This window comes from Anabrus simplex, chromosome 6 (genome assembly GCF_040414725.1).
Source record: "Anabrus simplex isolate iqAnaSimp1 chromosome 6, ASM4041472v1, whole genome shotgun sequence".
Taxonomy (NCBI): domain Eukaryota; kingdom Metazoa; phylum Arthropoda; class Insecta; order Orthoptera; family Tettigoniidae; genus Anabrus; species Anabrus simplex.
This window is the reverse complement of record NC_090270.1, coordinates 73,024,948-73,040,431: the sequence shown is the minus strand read 5'-3', so window position 1 is coordinate 73,040,431 and position 15,484 is coordinate 73,024,948. Positions and strand designations below refer to the sequence as shown.

General features: G+C 42.8%; 1 protein-coding gene across 1 annotated transcript in view; it reads right to left on the bottom strand.

Moving 5' to 3' along the window:
* The window catches only part of LOC136876145 (protein yellow), a 175,253-nt gene that overhangs the window by 89,008 nt on the left and 70,761 nt on the right, over nucleotides 1-15,484 (bottom strand). The gene's annotated exons all lie outside the window — the stretch shown is intronic.

Below are 15,484 nucleotides of genomic sequence, written 5' to 3'. Positions count from 1 at the left end.
TCGAGTATACTTGGGTGCAAAACATCACGACCTCGCCTCACACCACCACTATTCAGCGGCAGCTCAGTGTCTGTTAGCGGGGTACGGGATTTACTACGTCCATTGTAGACGGAAATGCCAAATCGTCTATTGCACTCGACACGAACAAAGGGTAAAGAGTGAAGAGAGTGTGGAAGAAAGTGATTTGGCAACATCTCCACATCAAACAAGGATCACTTCGAACTCGTTAACTCAGCAGGGTGCAGGGTGCGATTGACTGATGGCTTCCAGTTCGCTTCCAGGAACTGAGGCCGTCATGTTTTGTCCCCAAGTGTCCCCAGTTTGCTCTCCACTGTTCGGGAACGAGAGCAGCTCAGCGAGCATGGAGGGGAAGTGCATGACGTAATACGTACTAAAGGCAAGTGGCGATGCACGTTATTCTCACATCACACGACGTTCAAGCCTATATTTTCCTTCAATAAATTCACGGATCCCAAAAATGTATTTACTTAATCGTGAACATTTATTTCTTCGGGACATATTGCACAATGCTGTATTTTTCCTTTGTCGATGAATAATGTTCTTGCGCTGTTATACTCTATAATCTGTGTCCTGTTTGTTCTGCTTGATCCATACTCCAAATTATTATTATTATTATTATTATTATTATTATTATTATTATTATTATTATTATTATTATTATTATTATTATTATTATTATTCATATGGTAACACTAGCAAGATACTCGTGCTTCGCTACGGTATTATAATTAAATTTATAACTAAATGCTTAACAGTTATATATAATCCGCCAAAATTCGGGATCTGACTCGTTTTCTGAGAGATTACGGCAAAGTTCCTCCCAATTTTTCAATCTTTCTTTCCAGCAATCGATTTCGTACTTCCCGGGCTAGGTCCAGGTATTCCACCGGCCAGTTGGGTCCCTAAATCTTTGCCATCTTCTCCTATAAGCATTTTAATATGGATCAAATCCTTCAGGAGATCCGGCGTGGTGTCGTCTTGGGTGCCTTGACGGTACTGAACCCACGGCAGGACTGTATTCGTAGTCATTACCCGACCAGGACCCGTTTCCAGCGCGGTCCGCACATTTTTACGACGGTCCAGAACGTTATTATTATGATTATTATTATTAGGATGGGTGATATTAGTTGAATTTAGGTTATTATTATTATTATTATTATTATTATTATTATTATTATTATTATTATTATTTAATAATTTTATTAGCTTTACGTCCCACTAACTACATTTACGGTTTTCGGAGACGCCGAGGTGCCGGAATTGAGTCCCGCAGGAGTTATTTTACGTGCCAGTAAATCTACCGACATGAGGCTGACGTATTTCAGCACCTTCAAATACCACTGGACTGAGCCAGGATCGAATCTGCCAATTTGGGGTCAGAAGGCCACAGCGCCTCAACCGTCTGAGCCACTGAGCACGGCTATTATTATTATTATTATTATTATTATTATTATTATTATTATTATTATTATTATTATTATTATTATTATTATTATTATTATTATTATTATTATTATTATTATTATTATTGGTGGTGGTGGTCTGGAACCCACAGCAAGATGCAAGACCGCTACTTGGCGGTAAATTACATCCTTTGCCATTTGTCTTTGCTGACAATATGACAAGCACCATCGTCGTGCGTAGGCAAGTGCGCGAGATTTCTGGCGACACGAATGATACACTTCCGTGAATTATTGATCTTATTATAGAGGTGAACAATTGCACGGTCAATATCATTCCTATCGTTTATTTCAAATGTGTTTAAATGTGTATTTATATGCCAGGAGAATCTACTGTAATCTAACTTTATGTACTCCAAAAGAAAAGATTGTTTTTGAAAACGAACCCAGGAAAGATTAAAAATGATCAGTTTATGATCAGAATAAGTACATAATGAACAGTAAAATCAATTGGTCTCAACTCCTTTTTCACCCCACTGCTGTTAAGGAAGGCGTGTTTCCTTATGTTTAAAGGAGATTCCAAATACCAATGTTCACGTCTGTTACCTTCAGTTCTGAAATATAAGTATCCCCATAAAAAGAATTCACTTTTTTTCACTGCCTTTCACACTCCCCGCCCCCCCCCCCCCCCACCGTTAAGTGAATTCCCCGTTAAAAATTCTTGTCTCATTAATAGTAAAGGATCTTCTAAATACCAATTATCACGACTCTAACAGCTTGAATCCGGGAGACAGTGGGTTTGAATCCAACTGTCAGCAGCCCTGAATATGGTTTTCCGTGGTTTCCCATTTTCACACCAGGCAAATGCTGGGGCTGTACCTTAATTAAGGCCACGGCCGCTTCCTTCCAACTCCTAGGCCTTTCCTATCCCATCGTCGCCATAAGACCTATCTGTGTCGGTGCGACGTAAAGCCCGTAGCAAAAAAAGAAATCAACCCCTTTTAATCCATTTAGGGGTAAACAATAAGAATTATAGGAATATAGGCAAATATAGGTTCTAACGTCAATTTAGGCATTTTTAGGCAATGCAGGACCACCGTTTCTAACCTTATAAATACATAAAACTTGTAAATACAATTTAACTTTAAGTTATGTCTTCAGGAACAAAATAGGATTTTGCCTAAAATCTGAGGTCTCTGGGTTAACTGAGGTCAATGATTAGGTTGCCAACCTCGACGTGTAGATAACGCACATGGTTTGTTTCTTTATTACTCTAAAGACAAGGGGAGCGTATGTCCATCGCCTTTAGGACTATAGTTTCTAATTCCGGGCAACAAAACGCATAACTGCATTACTCATGCAGCAGTCAAATCGGGTATAGCATTGCACGTTTTATACAACTTTTACCGGAGATGAAATAAAAAGTGATCACTACACCTAACGGGTATTCGCCTGGAGGCTCTGAAGCGAACAAGGGGAACTAACCTGTATTCTCCATGGTACGGCAGTCTCTCTGTTGACGTCAGAGTGTGCAGACAGTGACCTACCATCATGTCGCGCCTGCAAGGAGGAAAAATATAAAGTAGATCAGTTGTCACTGAACTTGAGGGTAGTGGGACACGACCTCAAACGTAATAGCCACAACGTAAGAGAAAACCATTTTATGCAATGTGTACTTTCTATACTGCGCCTGCGTAACTCGACTCAGTATTGACTAACAGCCAACATATCTACATACCGTACCTCAGCATTTAGTTTACTTCAGCTCGAAATTTGTACCACACTGTTCTCATGGCGAGCAGGTGTGACTATAATTTTGGAATGTTTTTTCTCTTAATTTTCTTCATAAATAAACAGTCGATATGGAATAGAATAATTAGGCATACCGGGCGAGTTGGCCGTGCGCGTAGAGGCGCGTGGCTGTGAGCTTGCATCCGGGAGATAGTAGGTTCGAATCCCACTATCGGCAGCCCTGAAGATGGTTTTCCGTGGTTTCCCATTTTCACACCAGGCAAATGCTGGGGCTGTACCTTAATTAAGGCCACGGCCGCTTCCTTCCAACTCCTAGGCCTTTCCTATCCCATCGTCGCCATAAGACCTATCTGTGTCGGTGCGACGTAAAGCCCCTAGCAAAAAAAATAATTAGGCATATTTTTATTATTTCTTTTATTATCCGTTTAACATCCAGGGTTGGCTTTTCCCCGAACTCAGCGAGTGATCCCACCTCTACCACCTCAAGCGGGGATAAACTGGGGTGGAGGACTAGTACCTCTCCACGGCGGCCTCACCTGCTATGCTGAACAGGGGTCTTGTTGGATGGGGGATGGGAAGATTGGAACGGATATAAAGGAAAAGAGAAGGAAGCGGCTGTGATCTTAAGCTAGGCACCATCCGGGCATTTGGCTAGAGGAGAAGGGGGAAACATCGGAAAACCACTTCGAGGACGGCTGATGTGGAAATCGAACCCGGGTCTCCGGGAATGGCAGCTAATCACACCAACCACTACACAACAGAGACGGAGATTATTATTATTATTATTATTATTATTATTATTATTATTATTATTATTATTATTATTATTATTATTATTATTATTGTATGTATTGTACCATTCTGTTAGTTATAAGAATGGATATTTAACGCTGATAAAATAATGCTCAACAGGACGCTAACTGTGAGGGCGTGATGCTATACGGAGAGCGGGAATCGAGAAGGGGATTCCCGAGGCAAGGCGTGGTCATGTGCGATGAAGAAAGAATATGTGAGGAAGAAAGAAAGAGAGATGGGAGTTGTCTGGGGGAGAGACCTGCCACCTTAACAGAGATTTTCAGCGGGAACAGACAGGCTCACCACGATATGGAAATTGAGTCATAATTCCTATATTTGAAGGTTTTACAGGAAAGTAATAGGATGGGAATCAGTGCCAGAATTTTCCGAAGCCATAGATGCCTCAAAGTCTATTAATATATATTTGAATAAATAACTACGTGGGAGGCCGACTGCCGTGAGAAAATGTTTCGAGGCCACATGCCAATCTCAAGTTGTTTCCCGGGACTTCCCAGCGAGTCGCGTGGGTTCCTGGATTCTATAAGAGCAGAGAAAGGTGGAAGGAGGTGATCAGTCCATGATAAGACCGCAGTCCGTGCACGTCGCGTTTCTGCTGATACTCGCGCCAGAAACCTTTGTTTATGACAAAGACGGTGATTACTTTAATGCAATTGCGATAATGTTCATTCAATGAATCGGTGATCCGTAAACTTTCCAGTAATTATTCAATCGTACGAGTGTATTTAGACGCTTTACAGTGAGATCGCAAGTGCCTAATTAACCGACTGTAGACAATGCCGTACGTGTAGACGTCATCATGAAGAGGTACGGGTAACCACGTAAATATAGTGTGAAGTGCGGAAGAAGTGCAAGTATAAACTAAAGTCATCTGTGTTATTCCTGCTATACCTATGGGTGTGAATCAGTCGAGCATGAGATAATGACAATTTGTTCGACCGATTAGGTTGCTGATTTCAGATAGTAGATATTGCCTATATACATTCGTGTGCGGTTAAGCAGTTAAAGGGGAACAATGACTTTAACGTCGCAGATCGCCAGTACTGATCTTTGCATCGAAAATTAAATAAAAGTACCGGGAATGCTGTCCTGTTAATAAAGTAGGCATTTAATTCCAGTGAAGACTCGTGCTGTGTTTCGAGAGACGTGTGAGACGTGACCTGCCGACCACAACCTCAAGAAGAAGGCCTCATGAACGAGCCATCCCTCAAGAAGACGGCTTCATGAACGAGCAACCCATGGAGACTGGACGCAGAGGATCGACCCAGGACCACATCAGGGAGGAAAAGGAGAAAGGGTGCTGATGTCATCAAACGAAATAAAGGTGCCGGTAGAAAAAGTAGAGGGCAATCCCTTAAGTGAGCCAGCGGCGGTTAACGAGTCTTTGAAAATACAGAAGCCAATGAGACCAAGTTCAATGCCGGAGAATGGCAATAGCATTCCCGTGTATAATATAGTGAGGTCAAACGAGGACAAACCTAAGAAGTTCTTAGCTAATGACGAATGCACTCCCCGTTCATTTCTCAGGGAGATTGAAGAGTACATGGAAGATTGTCGGATACCGAAGGAGAAAAGACTCCGAACAGTAGAGAGATTTTTAGGAGGGACTGTGTCTCAGTGGATGACTGCTTTCAAGAACACCTTCCAGTCTTATGAGGACTTTAAGGAAGCCTTTCTCAGGAGATACTGGAGCCTCTCGGTCCAACAGAATTTAAGACTGGAGCTATATGCTAGACAATATGCTAGCACGCTGCCCACGCGCTTTAATGATTTTTTCATTTCACAGCTAATTAAAATGCGGGAACTAGACCACCCACCTCCAGAGAAAGAAGTTATTACGACCATCATGAAACAGCTACCGGTCGAGGTGCAAAGAATTTTGATCGCCGCCAACGCTGATACAGCTAGTGAGGCTGAAACGATTTTAAGGCAATTAGATCAAACTTCGTTACAGAGTCAGCCTCGTATTCGGCATACTGAAGCGATAAACACGCTGGAGGTGATGCCAGAAGAACACCCACACGGAAGAAATAGCCGGCAAGAAATTCAGGACTCGGGTACCCAGACATCAAGATGGATGAGAGAGGAAGGACAAAACCGGCAACAAAGGGGATCGAATGGAAGACCCTGGTATAGGAATAATCAGCAAAGGTATAGAAATTACAAAGAAAGGAGAGACGTTTCGCCGGCAGGTCATAACCCCGGACCGCCAGATAGACAATATCGTCCACGGTACGAGGGAAGGAACGTGGCGAGAAAACCTTACTCCGACTGGAACCAGAGTCGAAGGCGGGACCACCAACAGCATAGAAATGATTACAGACCTTGTGAGTCGGAACGTGAGAGAGAACATAGGCAGTATGTGAACAAGCTAGAGCAAGAACGTAACAATTCAGAGAATTGGAGGAATGCCATCCAGCAGGCGAATCCGATACAGTGCGGTGCACAGAGTCTAGAACTGCAGCAACACATTAACGAAAACCGACGGTGTAACTTGAACCCTCACGCGCCTGAGTATAGTCGGGGGAGTGCGGGAGCTAAAAAAAAACTACAAGGTCCACAAATGGAGGTAGCCTAAACCCTGAAGGGGAGGGCAGTGAAGAAGGATGGATGACGGTGACAGTAGACAGTTGGGTAATAAGGCCTGAGGACTTATTAGACGACCACATTAAAATTGATGTCAAGACGGTTAAAGAGTTACCAATAATATATGCACGCATACATGGTTTAAAGACACGTATCTTGGTAGACACAGGCGCGTCAATCAGCGTTATTTCTCAAGCATTGCTGTCAGAAATAAAGACTAGAACACGAGTTCCTTCCATCCCTATCGCTAAGCTGAAAGTCAGAGGGATCGTACCAGATAAGACAACTGTATGAAAGGAGCAAGTCTTAGCGGACATTGAAATAGGCAGATCAGTCATATCTCACCCGTGCGTAGTGCTCACGAAAATGAAGTATAACCTGATATTAGGAGCAGATTTTCTTCGCGAACATCAGGCAAATATTGACATGGGTAACAATGTTATTAGATTACACTTAAGTCCGATACCCGAAGAGGTTAAGATGAATCAGAATGAGGATTACCACCAGGAGGAAAGAATCTGGCTAACTGCAGCAGAAGACGGGAACATAAGTGAATCTGAGGACAGGCCAGCGTTCGAATTCGAGGATTATAAAGGGATTTCTCAGACATGTGAGATCATGGTAGCCAAATTAGAGGGCGAAGCGGAGAGAGAAAATTTCGAGGCGATAAAGCCACAGAAAATCACGGAAGCTAAAATTGGGGAGGAAGACAAGAAGAGATTACAAGATATCTTGGAGCGGCATGCGACAGTTTTTGGTTCAAAGCCAGGAAAAATTCCTAACTTTCAATACCGTTTGAACGTAACAAATTGGGAACCATATAAGCAGAAACCATATCCCATACCGGAAAAATTCTTTTCCCAAGTCAAAGGTATAATAGAGGACATGGAGAGAAACGGCATAATATCAAAGGCGGCCACGCCGTTCCTGAACCCCATTTGTACGGTTCCTAAGGCCAACGGTTCGATACGTCTGTGTTTGGATGCGCGTGTATTAAATGGCCGCTTAGTGCCCGAATATGAGTGTGCCCCGGCCATAAAGGACTTATTGACAAAATTCGGTGATATGGAATACTTTAGTACGTTCGATTTGACTTCTTCGTTCTTCCATATTGTATTAGACCCTGCAACAAGCATGCTGACAGGCTTCATGTTCGACAATCAGACGTATCGCTTTAACCGCCTTCCCTTCGGTGTGAAAACCTCAAATTCCGCTCTTATCCGTGCTCTGGAAGCGAACCTAAGCCCGGAAGTAAAGGCGTTTACTCTCAAATATGTGGATGATTTAATAATAGGTTCAAAGACCCTGGATGAGCACTTAACGAAGGTAGACATGTTACTGGAAGACCTCAATAAGAGTAACTTTAAGATAAACTTCGAGAAGTCTCATTTCTGTCAGAGGAGCGTTTTATTCTTGGGCCATGTAGTGGATGGAACAGGTGTAAGGCCTAACCCTACGAAGATAGCCGCGATACAGAATTTTCCCACACCTAGTCGTGTGAAGCATATTAGACAGTTCCTGGGTTTATGTCTCTTTTTCGCGAATCATTGTCCAGGTTACACGGAAACGGTCGCTCCACTACAAGACATATTGAAAGTAAATAATCGTTGGAAGTGGGATAAGATACATGAACAAGCATTTCAGAATACTAAAGGACTGCTGGCAAAGTCTGTGAAGCTAGGATATCCCGATTACACTCGCAAGTTCGTGATACAGACAGATGCATCAGAAGTGGGAATAGGTGCGGTACTATATCAAGAAACACCCGAGAAAGAAAACCCAATAACGTATCTCTCCTTCATGAGCCGAAAATTACGGTCTCATGAAATAAAGTACACCACGACAGAGTTAGAGATGTTGTCAATAGTCACTGCTCTAAATTATTGGAGGAAATATGTGTATGGTTTTTCTATCAATATCCGAACAGACCATAAGGCTCTGACTTTTGTATTAAAGACAAATTTAGCGAGTGGGCGTGTTACTAGATGGGCGTTATATGTCCAGCAATTTGACTTAACTTTTGAGCACTGCCCGGGGAAAATGAATGTACTGGCAGATGCGTTGAGCCGTAATCCGAATCCGGAAGAAGTTTCAATAAACTTGACAACACTGGGACAGGAAGATCAGGAAGTCTTAGACCAGGTGCGAAACATAGGACATGAGCAATTAGAAGACCCTGCCACTAGTCTCATGGTGAAGTATTTCAAGAAAGAACTGCAACAAGGAACCCCAGAATACATTGAAGCAGAGAAGAAGGCTGCATCCTACCATTTCCTCAATGGCATGTTCCACAAATTTGTGGACGAAGAACACACCCGGTTACGGATAGTGGTACCTTCTAATTTACAGACAGGATTAATCTGGCTTACACATCATGCCACAGGACATGCCGGTATTGATAAGGTTACTGCGACGCTACAAGAAACCTTCGTTTGGCCTAAGTTGAGAACTACAGCTCAGCGGTTACTTAAGACCTGCGATATATGCCAGCGGGTGAAACCAAACCCCTACCTATTAAAGCAAAAACCGAAACCGTTACTCCCTACGAAAACTTTTCGCAATAGATTGGTATGGGCCAATTCCTGCAGCGAGTAGAGGCTTGAAATACATATTAGTATGCATGGATGTTTTCAGTAAATACGTAACACTGTGTCCAGTACGGAAGGCGAATACCCGGACGGCGCTAAATCAGCTGAAAAACAAGATAATTCCGTCCACGGGGAAACCTGAGAGTTTGTTATCGGACCACGGTGCGCAGTTCACTTCTGAGATTTTTAAAAGGGAATTGGAACGCCTGGGAATCAAACACGTGCTATCCAGCATACGGCATCCTGAAGCAAACCCAAGTGAAAGAATAATGCGAGAGATTGCTAAGTACTGTCGTATCTATTGTCCGCGAGAACATTATAAATGGTTAAGTGTGATACCTATCATCACCGAGTCCATCAATTCAACACGACACGAATCCACGGCACAAATTCCTTCAGTTTTACATCACAACGTCTACCCCTGTCGCCCATGGCAAAGTGTTATTCCGTGCCCCACCGACACAAGAATGTCACAAGAGATATGTGTAAGGAGGGCGGCCGAACAGCTGAAGGCACAGGCGGAACGTAGAATGAGGCGAACTAGAAAGAGGCGTTTTCACCGCCCATTACGAGTGAATGAATTAGTGCTCATTCGTCGCCCTGCTCCCAGTCAACCGTCAGCTAGATTTTATCACAAGTTTGCCGAACTATATGTGGGACCTTATCGTATAGTTCAGTGTTATGATAACAATGCATACAGGGTACGAAGCTTGGACGGTAGGACTGAGAAGGTATTCAATGCAGCCAATCTTAAAATTTATGTTCCCAGAGGACAAATGCCAGTCGAGGACAACATCGAGAATGAAGAGATGGAGGGAGAAGAGGACGATGGAGTAGAAGATGAAGAAGAAGAAGAAGAAGAAGAAGACGTGGTAGGCGCAGACGAAGTACCGGGGACGCACGACGATGAAAATGAAACCCTTGACCACAATCCGAATGAAGTATCCCTAAATGTAGGAAAGTTAAAAGAAGTTTCGCCGCAATGTAACGCAATAATAGGAAGGGCTGAAGTGGAGTGCACGGAATGTTCGGAGAATAATAGAAAATTCTTGGCTTTGTTGGATACATACTACAGAATTCGAAAGGAGCGTGAGGAACTATTGGAGCAAGTTCCGAAAACGCCACAGGATGGCTCGGAATGAAAGAAAAAGCCACGCGAGCGTTAAATATCAAATACAAAGAAAAATACAAAAAAATAAGATTTTTCACTTTTTTCTTTAGTGTGTGGGGAAGCAAATGTACCATTCTGTTAGTTATAAGAATGGATATTTAACGCTGATAAAATAATGCGCAACAGGACGCTAACTGTGAGGGCGTGATGCTATACGGAGAGCGGGAATCGAGAAGGGGATTCCCGAGGCAAGGCGTGGTCATGTGCGATGAAGAAAGAATATGTGAGGAAGAAAGAAAGAGAGATGGGAGTTGTCTGGGGGAGAGACCTGCCACCTTAACAGAGATTTTCAGCGGGAACAGACAGGCTCACCACGATATGGAAATTGAGTCATAATTCCTATATTTGAAGGTTTTACAGGAAAGTAATAGGATGGGAATCAGTGCCAGAATTTTCCGAAGCCATAGATGCCTCAAAGTCTATTAATATATATTTGAATAAATAACTACGTGGGAGGCCGACTGCCGTGAGAAAATGTTTCGAGGCCACATGCCAATCTCAAGTTGTTTCCCGGGACTTCCCAGCGAGTCGCGTGGGTTCCTGGATTCTATAAGAGCAGAGAAAGGTGGAAGGAGGTGATCAGTCCATGATAAGACCGCAGTCCGTGCACGTCGCGTTTCTGCTGATACTCGCGCCAGAAACCTTTGTTTATGACAAAGACGGTGATTACTTTAATGCAGTTGCGATAATGTTCATTCAATGAATCGGTGATCCGTAAACTTTCCAGTAATTATTCAATCGTACGAGTGTATTTAGACGCTTTACAGTGAGGTCGCAAGTGCCTAATTAACCGACTGTAGACAATGCCGTACGTGTAGACGTCATCATGAAGAGGTACGGGTAACCACGTAAATATAGTGTGAAGTGCGGAAGAAGTGCAAGTATAAACTAAAGTCATCTGTGTTATTCCTGCTATACCTATGGGTGTGAATCAGTCGAGCATGAGATAATGACAATTTGTTCGACCGATTAGGTTGCTGATTTCAGATAGTAGATATTGCCTATATACATTCGTGTGCGGTTAAGCAGTTAAAGGGGAACAATGACTTTAACGTCGCAGATCGCCAGTACTGATCTTTGCATCGAAAATTAAATAAAAGTACCGGGAATGCTGTCCTGTTAATAAAGTAGGCATTTAATTCCAGTGAAGACTCGTGCTGTGTTTCGAGAGACGTGTGAGACGTGACCTGCCGACCACAACCTCAAGAAGAAGGCCTCATGAACGAGCCATCCCTCAAGAAGACGGCTTCATGAACGAGCAACCCATGGAGACTGGACGCAGAGGATCGACCCAGGACCACATCGCTACCATGATGAGCTGAGCAGGCACTGCTTAACCCTGACGGAGGGATAAAGAGGTCTCCAAGATGATAGATAAGTGAACAATAATTAATATATATGTGTAGGGTTGGGGGGTTGTTATGCAGAAATACGGTGATTAATTTGTAAATATAGTAAGGAGTAGGATTACGGCCCATTAGGCCATTTATGAAGGTATGTCCTTTATATAATTTAGATTAAGGCATACACATTTTTATTTTATTGTCTATATGAAAGCAAGGATTAAGGTAGTCTATGAATGTGTGAATGTACACATAGGCGTAGGGAATCTTATGTACGAGATTAAATCAATGTTTCTTAGTGCCCGGCATCAGATGTTATCTACTTGTATTTATAGGTTAATCATGATAGAGTACCCTTATGTTGGGAAGGGAATCTGTCTGCATAATGTAATGCACGCATGCGGCCAGGATCTAATTGTTTACTCCATGTTTATATTGTGTTGGATTGACTGTGAGTGTAATGAAAATAAGCCGTAGGCTATGTCACGTATATTTGCGTCCCTAGGTACTATGCCAAGTAAGGGATTGAACCCTAGACTTGAGGGTTAATTGGACACGTCGCGTTAGGCTGACGGCGAAATGGATGTGTATAACAATGTATAATACTCCAGATAGTATAATCGAGACACAGGGCGGTCTGTCACGGACTCTGGTTAGTGCAGACACGTATGTTGATTTCCTCACTCATTTATTGTGGCGGTATTCGTCATGTGTTGAGACAAGGTCGAGGGAGAGCAAAGCTCCGCATGTTTGAAAACTAGGTTATGTTTTTATTTTGTTTGTGCGAGGGGTGCTTCACGGCCCAAGACTTGGAGGTCGTTTCCCTTGCTTGCACAGCAGGGAGTCTCGCAGCCATTTTTAAAGTACAAGGGGAGGGTGGAATTCCTTCTCGCAGGCGAGACAAGCATGCGACGGTGTCTTCATTCATTCATCCTTTCCGTTTCTCTTACTTTCTTTACTTGTTGTAAATGGTGATGCGTTATATAGAAACTGGGCACTAAGAAAACTTGCTTAATCAGTACATTTTGTAAATATAATGTTTGTTTGAACGGACCTTGGTTCATATCCATAAAAAGAAGGTATAGTTCATGCGGGATTAGAAAGGTATGCCTGTAGTTGTAGGTCAAACTTTATCTTTGTTGTGTGCACTTTCCCAAATATATGTGGGGATCTTTTAGTGGCGTTATTTCTGCAGGACAATTTCTCACCCTAGCATCATATACTTTATGTGCAGGTACAGCGTGGCTGTCCCGAGTAAGGACACACTTGTTTCTTGCGTTCACTTATCGATTCTCCGCACGACAAATCAACCAGATAATGTATAATTTTTTTTATGTTTATCTTATTTAGGATATGAGCCTTTTGGGCATCCATTTTAGCACTATTAGTGCAGTCAATTGTAATATAAAAGAAAGAAATGTTGATTTAAGAATACACAACTTTTGCTCAAAATGTCAGTAGGTGCGTTTGTGTTCCTCATTTCGTAGGCATAGATATGAACAATTTTTTTTTACCTCCCTACTCTCGTTCACAAGAACCCTGTAATCGACCGTTTCTGCCGACTGGAGCTGAGCTGGTATCCGTATGCAAGAACAGAAGAGCAGGTAGGTATCATCCTGCAGTACTAATGTGCCCTGTAGGGTACAGTATGTTTAGTCGTCAGCCCGAAGGCTGGTTGGATCCTCAACAGTTCCGCCATCAGCTGTCATAGATAGCCTAGGCATCACTGAAGAGGCGTACTACGGAAATGAGGAGTGAGGTAGTTTCCCGTTGCTTTCCTCACCGAGCCAGAAGTGGCTATTAATATCAGTCTGCCAAGCCCACAGAAATGCATGCACCAACTGACCCTATGAGCAATATTTTCACACCATTCATAGCAGGGACTGGCTGCAGAAGGAATGGCATTACTAGCATCACTCATACCTCAGTCACTTTCATTTTGTCAAAGCCAAGGATAAAGCTGAGACAGATCAATGACAGTAACAAAATTGCCTTAGCCCAAACCAGAAGACATAGTGCACTGTAAACACTAGGTCCCACCAGCAAAGGCCTATTATTATTATTATTATTATTATTATTATTATTATTATTATTATTATTATTATTATTATTATTCATTTATTCTCACTTCAGCTTGTACATAGGCGTTACTCTCACAGAAAAAAAAACTGCGTTCCGAGATAATGCTAGACCCGTAGTCTAGGCAGGCTCCCCTCCCACCCTCGCAGCTGTAGATTTAGTCACTTCCAGCCTCTGCTCCGGTTCTAGTAGCCTACACAGGGTGAAATATGTTTAAGACGCCCCCGTGAAGGGCCTAGAAACATGCTGATGAAGCCATTCTTCATTGACACACGCCGTAAGAGTTGAGAAGATTCTTCTCTTTTTTTTTTTTTTTTTTTTTTTTTTTTTTTGCTAGTGGCTTTACGTCGCACCGACACAGACAGGCCTTATGGCGACGATGGGATAGGAAAGGTCTAGGAGTTGGAAGGAAGCGGCCGTGGCCTCAACCATCCTCGAGGTGGTTTTCCGTGGTTTCCCACTTGTTCTCCAGGCAAATGCCGGGATGGTACGTAACATAAGGCCACGGTCACTTCCTGCCCTCTTTCTTGCCATCCCTTTCAATCTTCCCATCCCCCATAAGATCCTTGGACGAGGTACTGGTCCTCCTCCGCAGTCGTATCCCCCATCAAATGTCTCGCGTTCCAGGACAATGCCCTTGCCGTTGTAGAGGTGGGATCCCTCACTGAGTCCAGGGAAAAAAAAGCAATTCTGGTGGATAAACGTATTAGACGTATACATCATTATAGACTGTTATGTCTATCAGCATTCAGTCTGCAAGCCTCTGTGAATTTACTAACCGTCGCCAAATTCCTCTATTTATAACTAGTTTTTGACCTCGTTTAGTTCTATATCTCTTATGTTTAAATCGTTGGAAACTGAGTCTAACCATCGTCGTCTTGGTCTCCCTCTACCCCTCTTACTCTCCATCACTGAGTCCATTATTTCCTAGGTGACCTATCCTCCTCCATTCGCCTCACATGACCACACCACCGAATCCGGTTTATGCATGCAGCTTCATCCATCAAGTTCATTCTTAGCTTTTATCTCATTCCGAGTACCCTCCTGCCATTGTTCCCACCTGCTTGTACCGCAATCATTCTCGCTACTTTCATGTCTGTAACTTCTAGCTCATGAATAAGATATCCTGAGTATACCCGGCTTTCACTCCCGTAAAGCAAAGTTGGTCCGAAAACAGACCAATGTAAAGATAGTTTCGTACGGGAGGTGACTATCTTCTTACAGAATACCGTTGAACGCAACTGCGAGCTCACAGCATTAGCTTTACGACACCTTGAAGCAATCTCACTTACTATATTACCATCCCGGGATAATACACATCCTAAATACTTAAAATTATCTACCTGTTCCAGCTTTATATTCCCAATCCGACATTCATTTCTCTTGAATGTATTACTTATTGACATCTATTTAGTGTTCGTGAGGCTAATTTTCATACCATACTCATTGCACCTATTTTCAAGTTCCAAGATATTAGACAGCAGACTTTCGGCACAGTCTGCCATTAAGACCAAGTCGTCAGAATGGGCCAGACTGCTTACTACATTTTCACCTATCTGAATCCCTCCCTGCCACTTAATTCATATAAACTATGAACAATATAGGTGAAAGATTACACCCTTGTCTATCCCCTGTAAGTACCTTGAACCAAGAACTCATTCTACTCTCAATTCTCACTGCAGCCCAATTGTCAACATAAATGTCTTTGATTGATTTTAATAATCTACCCTT